The 13978-nt window shown below is 42.5% G+C and overlaps 1 protein-coding gene across 1 annotated transcript in view; it reads left to right on the forward strand.

Moving 5' to 3' along the window:
• Positions 1–13978, forward strand: part of adcy8 (adenylate cyclase 8 (brain)) — a gene marked incomplete at both ends in the record, with an annotated part of 388672 nt that overhangs the window by 213206 nt on the left and 161488 nt on the right.

The raw sequence follows: 13978 nt of genomic DNA on the forward strand, positions 1-13978 counted from the left end.
AAACGCTGGGTGCTGCCGCACAAAAAAACTGAAAGGCGCTGAAAAAAGAAGCCGACTGCAGCGCATTTCCTATAGGCGCCAGCATGTGGCCGCATACGCTCTGTCCTCATTGGGAACAATTGACAAAAGACTCTTGCGCCCAGAAATATGCGGCAGGTCGATCCAAGCCCTAAGACTGCTTTTCCACCAACAGGGAATGGGTTCTGTTCTGGTTTGCACACCTAATTTTGAACTGCTTGGAGCATTCTGAGCAAAAATAAATTGGTTTGGAACTTGAAACGTTGGTTCCCAGCTAGAACAAGGAACAGGTTTTCCTTGCGAACCGAGCGTTAAGTTCAGTTAACGTTTGTCATTTGTGCATACTGCATTTAAATCCCAAACCGAGAGGAATCTTTCAGTTTGCAGAGGCGAGTTGGTAGTGCAGCTGTCCGTTCTTTTGTGTGGGGAAAGGCTATTACTGATCAGTAGACAAGACAAGCTAAAACACGTAATATACAGTGTAAACATATACAGTTCAGAATTTAAATGATGGGTTCCTACCAAGTCAGACGTGTACGCCTTCAAGTAATAAAAACATCATGCACAGAGACCGATACACTTCCAGACGTGCATGCCTTCAAGTAATAAAAACATCATGCATCTTGCAGGACTTTCAAAAGCTTACACACAAAGTGACCCAAAACAAAAGTCTGGGATAGTCTCGCTATGTTTACACAGGTGCAGTCGCAGGTAAATAAATGGTAAATAGTGCATTTATATACAGTAGCAGCTTTTATCCAAAGCGCTTTATAATTTGTTCCTCACGTTATACCCATTCACTCACAAATTCACACACCGACAGTGGAGGTGACCATGCAAGGTGCCGACCTGCTCATCCGGAGCAATTAGGGGTCAAGTGTCTTGCTCAAGGACACTTTAACACGCTGCCTGGGAAGAGCGGGAATTGAACCGGACGACTGCTCTACCTCCCGAGCCACTGTTTGAGGAATTCTGAAAAGGAATGCGTATTTGATATGTGTAGGTGCCTAAATGCCTAGTCTGGTAATTAAGAGTAATTTCAGTTAATAGCAGTTAATAGAAAAGCATTTTGGCCTTGTATTTCATAGGATAAATAGATGGATATTATTATTATAGAAGTTAAAATGTTTTCTTTGTTGTTAGTTTGTTTCTTACAGGATATTTGGCTGATAGGCCGAGGGACTTTTAGTTTGACAGGATAACGGTGATGTCATTGATTACTGTCAGCTGCGGCAAGGTGACAGCTTTTGGTTTAGAAAGAAAACAACACAGATTTTACCGGTGTTCAGGCCAAGTGATGAGAGAGTGGAGCCAGACAGTTTTTAGACCTCTCTCTCTGGATAAACTTTGTTAATCTCGCTGCTCTATATATAATTAGGAAACAAGAACGTGTAAACCCGAGTTGGACATTAAATAGTTGATACTACTTCGTGGTCGGTGCTTTTCTTGTGCGTGGATATGGAACGGGAGGATTCAAAGACTGAGAGCGTCTGAAGCTTACGGCATCAACAAGTTTCGGATACTACATTTTGTCTAAAAACTTGCTCATTAAAAACGGAACTTGGATTTGGACAGGCCTGACTGGAAAAAGGAACTTTTCGCGGAACGAAAGAAAAAAGAAGACGTCAACAAGTAAGATGTATCTTGTATGATTTGCCCGAAAGAAGACGTCAAACAGTAAGCTGTACTATGCTGTATCTTGTATAATTAGCCCGAAAGTGGTGTATCCCATTGGAGCTATAACTAACGTTACAGAATACGATCAATGAAAAAAAAAGCATAACACTAACAGCTTGCGGTCTGGATTGAAAGTAAAAGTAATTAAACGCGCGTCTGGCTTGCGCGCTCTCCCCAGGTGACTGACATTTTACTAATTGTGGAAAGCGACTGCCGACCGGTGATTCAATAACTGTATCAATATGGAAGGAATTGAAGTCGGTGGCAAAAGGATAGTCAAATTGACGGAGAAAGCCATGCAGGAGCAAGCTGCTAAACGTGAAAAGGCACGCAAACACAAATTATCAACGCTAAATAACATGATGAAAGAAATATTGACATTAAAGGAAGATGATGCAAACGTCAGCATTGTCAATAATAAAATGCGTGTTGATTTCAGTAATTTGCAACAAGAGCTAATACAAGTCAACACTGAACTGGGTCGTTTTGTGTCAGAGGAAGAATATGAAGCTGATCAGAAGAATTTTGAGCCTAAAATTGAATCACTGAATTTATTCTTCTGGAAATGTGAGGAATGGATGAAAGAGGTCACAAAACGTTCTGAACCGGCTGAAGATGGTAACAATCAGGAAAAACCTATGGATACCAAATCTAAGTCTGGAACAGTAACAAGTAGATGCTCATCAGGCTCTCGCTCAACAAATACAATCAGACTGACTGCACAGATGGAGCGAGCGGCTCTACAAGTAAAGGCCACCGCTTTAAATGAAAGGTTAGCTCTTGAGCAGGAAGAAGCAGACTGGTTAGCACAAAAACGATGCAAGGAGGCTCAACTACAAGCTGAGGAAATGAGGTTTGAAGCAGAACAAAAAAGAAAGCTAGAAATACATGCAATGAAGACCGCTCTCGCTGAGTCAGATGCAAAAATGGGAGTTCTGGAAAATTATGAATGTACTACATCAAATGACAGGACTGTCTTAAACATTGAAAAGACAGACGAAAGAGAAGAGAGGAACTTCCAACCGCTATATCAGCGTGCCTCACCACCTCCCCCCAGTACACCAGAGGACGTGCAGCTTCCAGCAGCACCACTAACGACCAGCATATTAAAAGCAACAAAAAGGGAATTCAAAGAAGGATGGGAGCTTCATAGCCTAAGCAAGGCTATCTCCCAACAGGCGAATGTCACAGAATACCTCGTGAAGAATCACAAAGCTTCATTACTTCCTGAGCTCACCATTCCAACATTCACTGGTGACCCTCTAGAATACAAGACATTCATCAGATCTATGGAACATGGAGTGGAAGACCGCACCAGTGACAATCGTGACCGTCTACAGTTTCTGTTGCAGTACACAAGTGGACAACCACATGAGCTGGTCAAAAGCTGCATTCACATGGAGCCTACTGCAGGCTATACCAAAGCAAAACAAATGCTGAAACAGTTCTTCGGCGACGACTTCAAGATAGCGGAAGCCTACATCAAAGAGGCTCTGGAGTGGCAGACAATCAAGCCTGAAGACGGTGCAGCATTGCAGTCATTTGCATTGTACCTCACAGGCTGCTCCAACACAATGACGGATATAAGCTACATGGAGGACTTGGAAAACGCATCCAACATAAGAGCGCTGGCTAATAAGCTACCGTACAGACTCAGAGAATCTTGGAGAAGACACGCCTGCGACTTACAAGAAAGAACCAAGGTTCAAGGATTTCGTAGACTTCGTCAACAAGCAAGTTAGATACGCTCTACACCCGCTCTACGGAAACATAAAGGACAACACTACAGCCACAAAAGAACCAAGTCAACAGAGAACAAAAGAATACAAGACAAGGACACACAAGTCACAAAAGGTGTACGCTACAGCAGTTGACTCCCCCAAGGCTGAAATGACTAGAGGCATGAAGGAGAGCGACGAACGTGCAACACCAAAGACTCCAACCGCTGCAGTGGACGTAAACAGCAAGCCCTGTGGCTATTGCAACGGAGAGCAGCATACCCTTACAGTTTGTAGAAAACTCAAGAGCAAACCACACAAAGAGAAGATAGACTTTCTAAAAGGCAAAGGTCTATGTTTTGCGTGTTTGAAACATGGTCACATGAGTAACAGCTGCACAGACAAAGTGCAGTGTCAAGAATGCTCTCGACAACACCCCACACTGCTTCACTACAACTTTAAAGATCGCTCTAAAGACTCTCAAGAGGAAGCGAAGTCAACGGAACAAGAAGTGACAAGTGCTCTTGTACAAATGATGGAGGCCTTCGGTGTCACTGGGGCCGGAAAGGAAGATTGCGCTCTCTCGATTATTCCAGTGCGCGTCAAGGCACAGAAGGGAACCAAGGAAGTAACGACGTACGCGTTTCTGGACCCGGGTAGCTCAGCTACTTTTGCCTCAGAGTCGCTGATCTCACAACTGAACATGGATGGACGCAAAGCAAGCATCTTGCTGCGAACAATGGGATCAGAATCTGTTGTGGACACAAATATTGTGAATGGACTGGAAATAAGCAGCCTGGATGGAAAACAATTCATCGAGCTTCCAGAGGTGTTTTCTCGGAAAACCATTCCCGTCTCCAAGGAGAACATTCCCCGGCAAGAGGATGTCAGCCGATGGCCTCACCTAAAGGAGGTGAAGCTTCCCACTATCCAAGCTCAGGTTGGATTGCTCATAGGAGCAAACGTCCCGAAGGCAATGGAGCCGCTCCAAGTGGTGAGCAGCGTGCACAAAGGACCATATGCCGTCAGAACGATCCTAGGCTGGACAGTTAATGGACCGCTCAAAGGCGGAAGTGACGCAAGCCAGAAGAGCAAGCGGACAGCAGTGACCGCAAATCGGATCTCAGTCGCCAGGCTAGACGAGCTTTGGCAGCAGCAGTTCAAAGTAGACTTTCCGGACGCCGGACAAGATGAAGACATCGAGATGTCAAAGGACGATCACCAGTTCATGAATATGGTGTCACGATCCTCAAAACTTGTGGATGGACATTACAGTGTTTGCCTGCCAGTCAAGAACAAAACACTGTGCTTGCCCAACAGCAGATCAGTTGCCGAACAACGTGCGCTGAACCTACGAAAAAGATTCTCGAAAGACGACAAATTTTGCACAGAGTACGTGGCGTACATGGATAATATCCTCAAGAAGGGCTACGCTGTGAGACTCGACAACGCTGATCAGGAGTCAGCAAAAGGAAGAAAGTGGTATCTGCCTCACCACGGAGTCAGACATCCAGTTAAAAAGAATCTAAGTGTCGTCTTCGACTGCGGAGCAAGCTTTCAAGGAACATCACTGAACCAGCAGCTTCTGCAGGGACCGGACCTGACAAGCTCCCTAATAGGGGTCCTGACAAGGTTCAGACAAGAGACCGTGGCGGTCATGGCCGACGTGGAGGCTATGTTCCACCAGGTCAGAGTCAGCGATGAAGACACTGACCTCTTCAGATTCCTCTGGTGGCCTGAAGGGAACTACGAAAAGAAACTCGTCGAACACAAGATGTTAGTCCACATCTTTGGTGCAACATCATCGCCAAGTGTTGCAACGTTTGCACTGCAGAAATGTGCAACGGATCACGAGGAAGAGTTTGGCCCTGAAGCAGCCAAAACAGTCAAGAAGAACTTTTACGTCGACGACTGTCTTAAGTCGACCGCCGACGAAGAGACAGCCATCACTCTTTGTGCTGGCTTACGAAAGATGTTGGCAAAAGGTGGATTTCGCTTGACGAAATGGTCGAGCAATAGCCGAATGTTGCTCAACTCGATCCCCGAAGAAGAAAGAGCCCAAGGGTTTCAAGACCTGGACTTAGACGAAGACAACCTGCCGGTGGAGAGAGCATTGGGGATCCAGTGGTGCGCCGAATCAGACCAGTTCAGGTTCAAGATCAACCTCAAAGATCGCCCGCACACTAGGAGAGGCCTGCTTTCCCTCGTCAGCTCTATCTTCGACCCTTTGGGGTTTCTCGCTCCAGTGGTGCTGCCCGCCAAGATACTCCTACAGGATATCTGCAGGCAGAAGTATGGCTGGGACGAGGAGCTACCAGATAACGTCACCCAGACATGGGAAAAATGGATCTCAGGACTGCAAAGGCTTGAGAACTTCGGAGTGGACAGATGCATCAAGACGAAGCAGTTTGGAGCTCCAGTCTCCGCACAGCTCCACCACTTCGCCGACGCAAGTCTAGAGGCTTATGGAACAACAAGCTACCTGCTACTGCGCAACGCGACTGGCATAGTTCAAACTGCCCTGATGATGGCAAAGGCGAGGGTCGCACCCTTAAAGTCTCCAACCATACCAAGGATGGAGTTGACCGCGGCCGTAGCTGCCGTCAAGATGGACAAGTTTCTCAAGAAAGAGCTCGAACTCGAGCTGCAAGATTCTATCTTTTGGACCGACAGCACAGCTGTGCTGAAGTACTTGAACAGCGAAAGCACAAGATTCAAGACATTTGTGGCTAATAGAGTCATAGCTATCCTGGAGCATTCTCAGACCTCACAGTGGAGGTATGTCAATACCACTGTGAACCCCGCAGATCTCGTCTCAAGAGGACAGACTGTCGACGCATTCCTGAAGGAACAAAGCTGGCTGTCGGGACCAAGTTTCCTGCACCGTTCACAAGACCAGTGGCCCAAGAACCCAGATCCTGGAATGCTGGACGTCGATGATCTGGAGATCAAAGGAGTAGCTCAAGTGCATGTCATTCAGGCGGAAGAGCCGAAAGACGCAACAGGACAGTTGATGAACCATTTCTCATCCTGGACAAGGCTTAAACGCGCTGTTGCCTGGTTTCTGAAGCTGAAGGTCCTGCTTAAAGAGCTGAAAGAAGAGAGAAAGGCACCAGATGGAAAAAGCAAAGTGAGCCGGTTCAAAAAGGCTTTCCAAGGAACAGGCCTCACCTGCAAAGATCTAGTCGTGGCAGAAAAAGAAATTGTCAAGCACACCCAGAAACGAACCTTCAAAGAAGATTTGACAATGCTAGTGGAACAAGGAAGGGTGAAGAAAAGTAGCTCACTCTTCAAGTTGAATCCAATACTGGAGGATGGAATCATGAAAGTAGGAGGAAGGCTGAGCCGAGCGGCAATGCCTGACGAAGCCAAGCAGCAAGTAATCTTGCCCAAAGACTCGCACATCACAAGGCTTGTGCTGAGACATATTCACGACAACACAGCTCACGCAGGAAGAAATCACATGTTGGCTCAGCTGCGTCAAAGGTTCTGGATACCTGGAGCAAATGGAGCCATCAGACGTTTTTTGCATAAGTGCGTCACCTGCAAAAGGCTACATGGAACAACTGGACAGCAACTCATGGCAGACCTACCTACCTGCAGGGTCCTGCCAGACGACCCCCCCTTTACAAGAGTCGGCGTTGATTACTTCGGCCCATTCCTAGTGAAAAGAAGAGGGGAAGCAAAAAGATACGGAGTCATCTTTACGTGTCTCGCTATACGAGCCGTGCATCTAGAGGTAGCATCTTCACTCGACACAGATGCATGCCTGAACGCAATCAGGAGATTCCTTGCGAGAAGAGGACAAGTAAGAGAGATGTACTCGGATAATGGAACCAACCTCAGGTCAGCTGACACTGAGTTAAAGAAAGCGTTGAAGACGTGGAATACCAACGAGATAGAGAAAACCTTGCAGCAGAAAGGTATCCAATGGCACTTCAACCCGCCAGCAGGCTCTCATCACGGAGGGAGCTGGGAAAGGATGATCCGTTCCGTGCGGAAAGTTCTAAATACAACAGTGAAGGAACAAACCTTGGATGAGGAGGGGCTTCACACTCTGTTGTGTGAAGCCGAAGCCATCATAAACGGCAGACCCATCACAAAGGCATCGACGGATCTCAACGACCTGGAGGCTTTAACGCCCAACCACTTGTTGCTACTCAAGGTCAAGCCCCAACTACCACCCGGAGTATTCAATAAAGACGATCAGTACGCTAGACGCAGATGGCGACAAGTTCAGTACATCACAGACGTTTTTTGGAAACGCTGGTGCAAGGAGTACCTCACCCAGCTCCAAGAACGGCAAAGGTGGTCCACACCTAGAAGAAACTTCAGTAAAGGTGACGTGGTGCTGATCGTGGATGATACTTCGCCCAGAAATTCATGGCCACTTGGGAGGATCGTGGAGACCTTTCCTGACAAGAGAGGTTTTTGTTCGCCAAGTGACAGTCAAGACCAAGACCAACGAGCTTCGTCGCCCAATAACCAAGCTCGTCCTTCTTCACGAGTCTGAGGACTTTTGATGAACTTTATTCCGAAGGCAAAGCCTCACCTCGGGTGGGGAGAAAAAGATGATGAACCGAAGTCAAGTCTCTGTCATGGGCAGAGCGAAAATCAAGATCTTCACTTCTTCAGTCTAGTTTAATTTTGAGACTTTAGATTGTGATGTTTAAGTTAAATGACATTTAGACGCCTTAAGTTTATATTTTTGGGTAATTGTTTCAAGGCTGTTGATAACAATTAGGGGCCGGTAATGTAGGTGCCTAAATGCCTAGTCTGGTAATTAAGAGTAATTTCAGTTAATAGCAGTTAATAGAAAAGCATTTTGGCCTTGTATTTCATAGGATAAATAGATGGATATTATTATTATAGAAGTTAAAATGTTTTCTTTGTTGTTAGTTTGTTTCTTACAGGATATTTGGCTGATAGGCCGAGGGACTTTTAGTTTGACAGGATAACGGTGATGTCATTGATTACTGTCAGCTGCGGCAAGGTGACAGCTTTTGGTTTAGAAAGAAAACAACACAGATTTTACCGGTGTTCAGGCCAAGTGATGAGAGAGTGGAGCCAGACAGTTTTTAGACCTCTCTCTCTGGATAAACTTTGTTAATCTCGCTGCTCTATATATAATTAGGAAACAAGAACGTGTAAACCCGAGTTGGACATTAAATAGTTGATACTACTTCGTGGTCGGTGCTTTTCTTGTGCGTGGATATGGAACGGGAGGATTCAAAGACTGAGAGCGTCTGAAGCTTACGGCATCAACAAGTTTCGGATACTACATTTTGTATGATATGTATGGTGATGTTAATAATAGTATTGATGAGAATAATTTGAATGATACATTAATACTTAATAGGTAATATTTCTACGGCAGTCTTTATTGCATGTACATCTTTGTACAGATTGAGTCCTGGCTTGAGGGAGGAGGGAGGGTTACGTCTGATGTACTTAGATTATACTTACAGAATATTAATGTCTATCATATTAAACATGTGCTTTGAATTAGTATAACACATAAGAAGTACCCAAACATGTATTGCAAGTACATGGGTAGAAGTATACTTTTATTAAGACACTTAATATACTAAAATAAAAATATACTTTCAGAATGGAAAGATATACACATTTCTGACTTGGGAGTAACATTGAAGACGATGCATTTATTTTTACTATAATATTATATTTTAAATGATGAGAAGTGAATACTGGGCAATCATTTTGTAAGGCCTTACAGAGCAGTTTAAACACTCACTGGACTTTTCAATGGAATAGAGGCCTTTAATAGAATGTGTGTGTACCGGTAGTTCTCTTTCTTACAACATGGTTGCCTGTAACCATTGGTAACCACGTTCAAAAGAAAATGTTTAATTTACACGGCGTCACGTGATCTCTGTCTGTAAGCAGGAATAAGCAAGATGGATCAACACATAAAAACTAGAGGGGTGGGGGGAAATCGTATACAGCAATATTGCAATATTTTTCATGCTGATATAGATATTATATCGATACACTGACACCAAGTGTGAGGTGAACAGACAAAAAAGGTGTCTTATTAGATAAAACATTGAAATAAGGTAATACATCACAATACATCGCAATATTATAATATCATAATAATATAATATTATAATATCATATCGTGGGGTCTCTGGTGATTTCTACCCCCATAATAACAACTGTTGTTTCTTCCAACATGGAGGACAAAATTGTGTGTCTGACTCCCACCTAAACGGACAATATATAACGTATGAAGTATATCACGGCTACATTCCTTATGCATACTGCACCTTACAGTCTGTGTATACTGTATACTTACCTCACCAGAGCATATATTTAGCATTTGATTTAGCATTTTTAGATTATATCTTAGATTAGATTTCAAATTATATATATATTGTAACTATGTAGGGCAAATATACCTCATACCCTACTACATACCCTCATCTTGCACCTTGACCTTTTTACACTGCCTACTTGCCCTTATGTGCGTGCCCAGAGTTAATTGTATTGTTATATTGTTTACACTGCCTATTTTTTATTCTATTTTTACTTCTCCACTGTACGATCATTTTACAACCTGTATCATGTCTTCTACTACCTGTACCTCCCCTCCCCCCTCCGCTATGCTACTATGATGCCTGAATCTCCCCAAAGGAATCAATAAAGGAATATCTTATCTTATCTTATCTTCAAATGTGCATTCCATGAAAGGCCTCTTTTGCACTGCTGGGAAACAGCTCAGGCCCAACGTTTATTCACTTGGGTCCATTTAGAACGTTACGCTGTCGAGTTTGAAAAGGTCTATTCACAGCCTGCTCGTGATATTACCCACGTGTGACAGCGGCTCATAGGCTACCAGGCCTTTTCATTGTTGACTACATTTTACAACTGCTTCACACAGAGCCACACTGGGGGCTGCCGCGCCCGAGGCAGCTTCTTTCAGATAACCACACCGTCTTCCGTGTTGACAGTACAGTAGCATTTTGCCCCACCATATCACACACACACACACACACACACACCACACACACACACACACACACACACACACACACACACACACACACACACACACACACACACACACACACACACACACACACACACACATGGGCTATGACAGAAGGAGGAAGTGAAATGGGATACTGGATTGGAGAGAGAGTGACGTGTGGGTGTAGTAGCTATCGCTGTAAAAAAAACATTACAAAAACTGTAAATGTCTGCCAGCAACGGTTGCCAAATAATTACTGTCAAATTACAGTAAATTACCCAAATTAAAATAAAGTGGAGAAGCAATTAATTTCCAGATTTTTTAAATTTTTATTTAGGTGTTTTTACATATAATTCAATGGCTGCGGTTACATGGTGACTTTTAATTCCGAATTATAACTTCGGAATCAAATCATTCGGATGTAAAAAAAAATCATGCGAGTTTACATGTCAAATCTTAATTCCGACAAGGTGTTTACATGAAAGTCACTGTCTAATCGGGAGTTTTCGAGTCATCGTAAGGTTTGGGGCTGGGAAGGCTTCTGATTGGGTAAACGTAAACAGGATGTTAACGTCATTACGTTTACCAGAAGTAAACAAACAGCTGCGACCGGTATTCTCAGCTACTGTGCTAGCGTACCAAACAACATTAACCAGACTCTCTGTGTGTCTATTCTGCTAACGTTAAAGGCCTCTAAATGCTACAGCAACTTCAAAGCAACTGCACCACAACATCGACAAAGCAAAGGTGTTGCAGGCCTTTATGCTTCTGCAACATCGACGCACAGCCTATGTAACATTGTACCCCGTATACTAGCAACCCATTGATAACAAGCAGACAAATAAGCATAATTTTTACTTCCGGGCGGGGGGTTTCAAAATAAAAGAGCGACGTCTAAAAGCACCGTAAATACGTTTATTCTTTACAATATCTAATATATATATCTATACACGAACCTAAACTAATCTAAAGTTAGTTTAGGTTCGTGTTAACGTTAGATAATGTACAAAATAAACCTATTTACGGTGCTTTTAGACGTCGCTCTTTTATTTTGAAATCCCCCGACGGAAGTATTATAGTGTCTGTTGCTAGCAGCTTCACTTTTGCCGGCCGGTTCTGTGCTTTTTCTAGCTAACGTATCATCATTCGTTTCCAAAGGAGAGGAGAGAAAGACCGCGGCTCACATGCAGCTCAAACTACCTGTTGGAATAAATTAATTGATTGATGTTTAACTTGTCCCTGTGTGTGTCCAGTCATTTCGACTAGCAAACGTTGTATCTAACGTTACCTCAGGATACCATTGTATTTGTGGATAGCATTTTGTGTAGCATCAATACTAGCTGGCTGGCTACAGCTTTATTTACTAAATTATGGAGGCTTTTTAATCGTCAAGGTAAGAGAGGATTTGTCATGATCAACTGAAGGCGTATGCTATGGAACAATATGTGCCCCTGTTCGCGATCATCTATGTGTACTGTAGCCTATGCGCGATCATGTGCAGAAAGACCGGGGGGAACTAATTCCGAAAAAGCGTTTACATGGACAGAAAAAGCTTTAATTCGGAATGATAAACGGAATAAACCGGCCACTTACATCGGAATGGATTTTATTTCGGAATGGCCATTTTCATTCGGAATTAAGTATTTTCACATGTTTACATGATAACTTTAAATAGGATTTAACGTTAATTCCGAATGAAAAGGGGAATAAACTGTCCATGTAAACGCAGCCAATAATATGTCATTTAACATTGAAGACAATTAAGCAGTGGAATTATCCTGTAAAAGAAATAAGATAATTCTTTATTAATTTACAGATTACAAAAGTAATCTGTAAAATAATACAGTGATATTTTTTTTTACAGTCTATAGACCAGAAAACAGGCAGGCAGGGGTGGGTTTACCCCCCATCCTTGAGGAGAATAGCAGGGGTCCAGTGAGTCTAGTTGTCTGCTAAGAGCCAAAGTCACAGCCATTGTCATGCCACAAAGGACTACAGGATAGGGCTCCAACTGTCAATGAAAGCCTTTTTATTTTCCACACAACGCTCTCCACATTCCGTCAGTTTTCATTGCCGCTAGCTCTCAGTCACCCCGCTGGATAATTCCCTCGATGTCTACGGCACCTGGCTGAGCACTCCTGGAAACGCCTGTCGATGTCTATGGCACCTGGCTGAGCATGAAACGAGACCCGGTAGAGGTCGGCACGCAGGGTGTGGAAATCTGTCCACACTAGACTAGTACCTATAGAGCTGTTTTTAGGTTTAGAAAACATTGGGAGCTCCCCCCTTTTTTTTTACAGAAATACGCAATTTTAGAGTAATTAGAGACGAATACTGAAGAACTAGATTTGAGGTTCTCAAAGTGAGGTCCAGGTCCATGAGAAGGATCTGGGCAGTCCCCATAGAAAATTCAAAGTTACCAGAACCAAATCATCAGTTTCTTATTTATTTATTTAACCTTTACTTAGCCAAATAAAACATTGATCTGGTCCAAGAGGCCCCAACAGGAGTACAACTATACATACATATATACATATATATATATATATATATATATATAATATATATACATATTATGGCTGTCAGTTTATTGCGTAAATTAGATTAATTAATTACACAGCAAATTATCGCGTTATGAAAATTAACTCAAAATGTATTACAAATTATTATTATTATTTTTTTTAATTATTTTTTTTTGTATCTCATTCATTCCATAAGAATGTAGAATACACATTTACAATATTTTTTTTAATATGGGCCATTTGCATGTTCTTGGTATCTGATTCTAGGGACATCTATGAATCTCAGGGAATGTATTCCCAGTGACAGAAATACTGTGGGCTAGATCCACAAAGAATGGATTGCACCCTTACTTACAATTCATTATGAATTGAAAATGGGGGACCCTGATGTAAACAAGACGAAAGTATTTATCTGGTCTGCATCCCCTTAACTATTGTGTGTATTGAGCCGTACTGTATTGTACCCATTCTGCAATCTGTTAATTTAATAACATTTTCATTCAATCAATCAATCTGTGCGGTGATTGATTGAATGAATTATTTTTAGTAAATTGTAATGAACCAAATGAGAATATCAATAATTATTTTTTTTATCTTTGACTGTGAATAACGCCATGCTCAAATTGACCAGACCTGAAAAATCTAAGCAAATTAATAAATGGAAGATGATTAAACAGAAGGTTTTGTAGATACAGTACTGAATTCTGCCATCCGGACACATGCAATTTGAAATATGATTATAGAATATTGAATATCAGGCATAAAATGGTTATGCGATTAAAATGTGATTAATTAGATTAATTAATTACAAATCTTGTAATTAATTAGATACATTTTTTTAATCGCCTGACAGCACTAATACATATACATACACACATATACACCAATAACAAAATAAAAACACAGTTAAGAATCATACACATAAGCAAAGAAACAAAGAAACATATGCACAGCCTATGTACAAAAGAAATAAACAGTTAATCTCTAGTCTTTACAATTTTCTTCGATTGCATAAACACTCAAATCAAAAGTATTACACAATTATCAAA

Source organism: Notolepis coatsorum (assembly GCF_963971535.1).
Source record: "Notolepis coatsorum genome assembly, chromosome: 13".
Classification (NCBI taxonomy): domain Eukaryota; kingdom Metazoa; phylum Chordata; class Actinopteri; order Aulopiformes; family Paralepididae; genus Notolepis; species Notolepis coatsorum.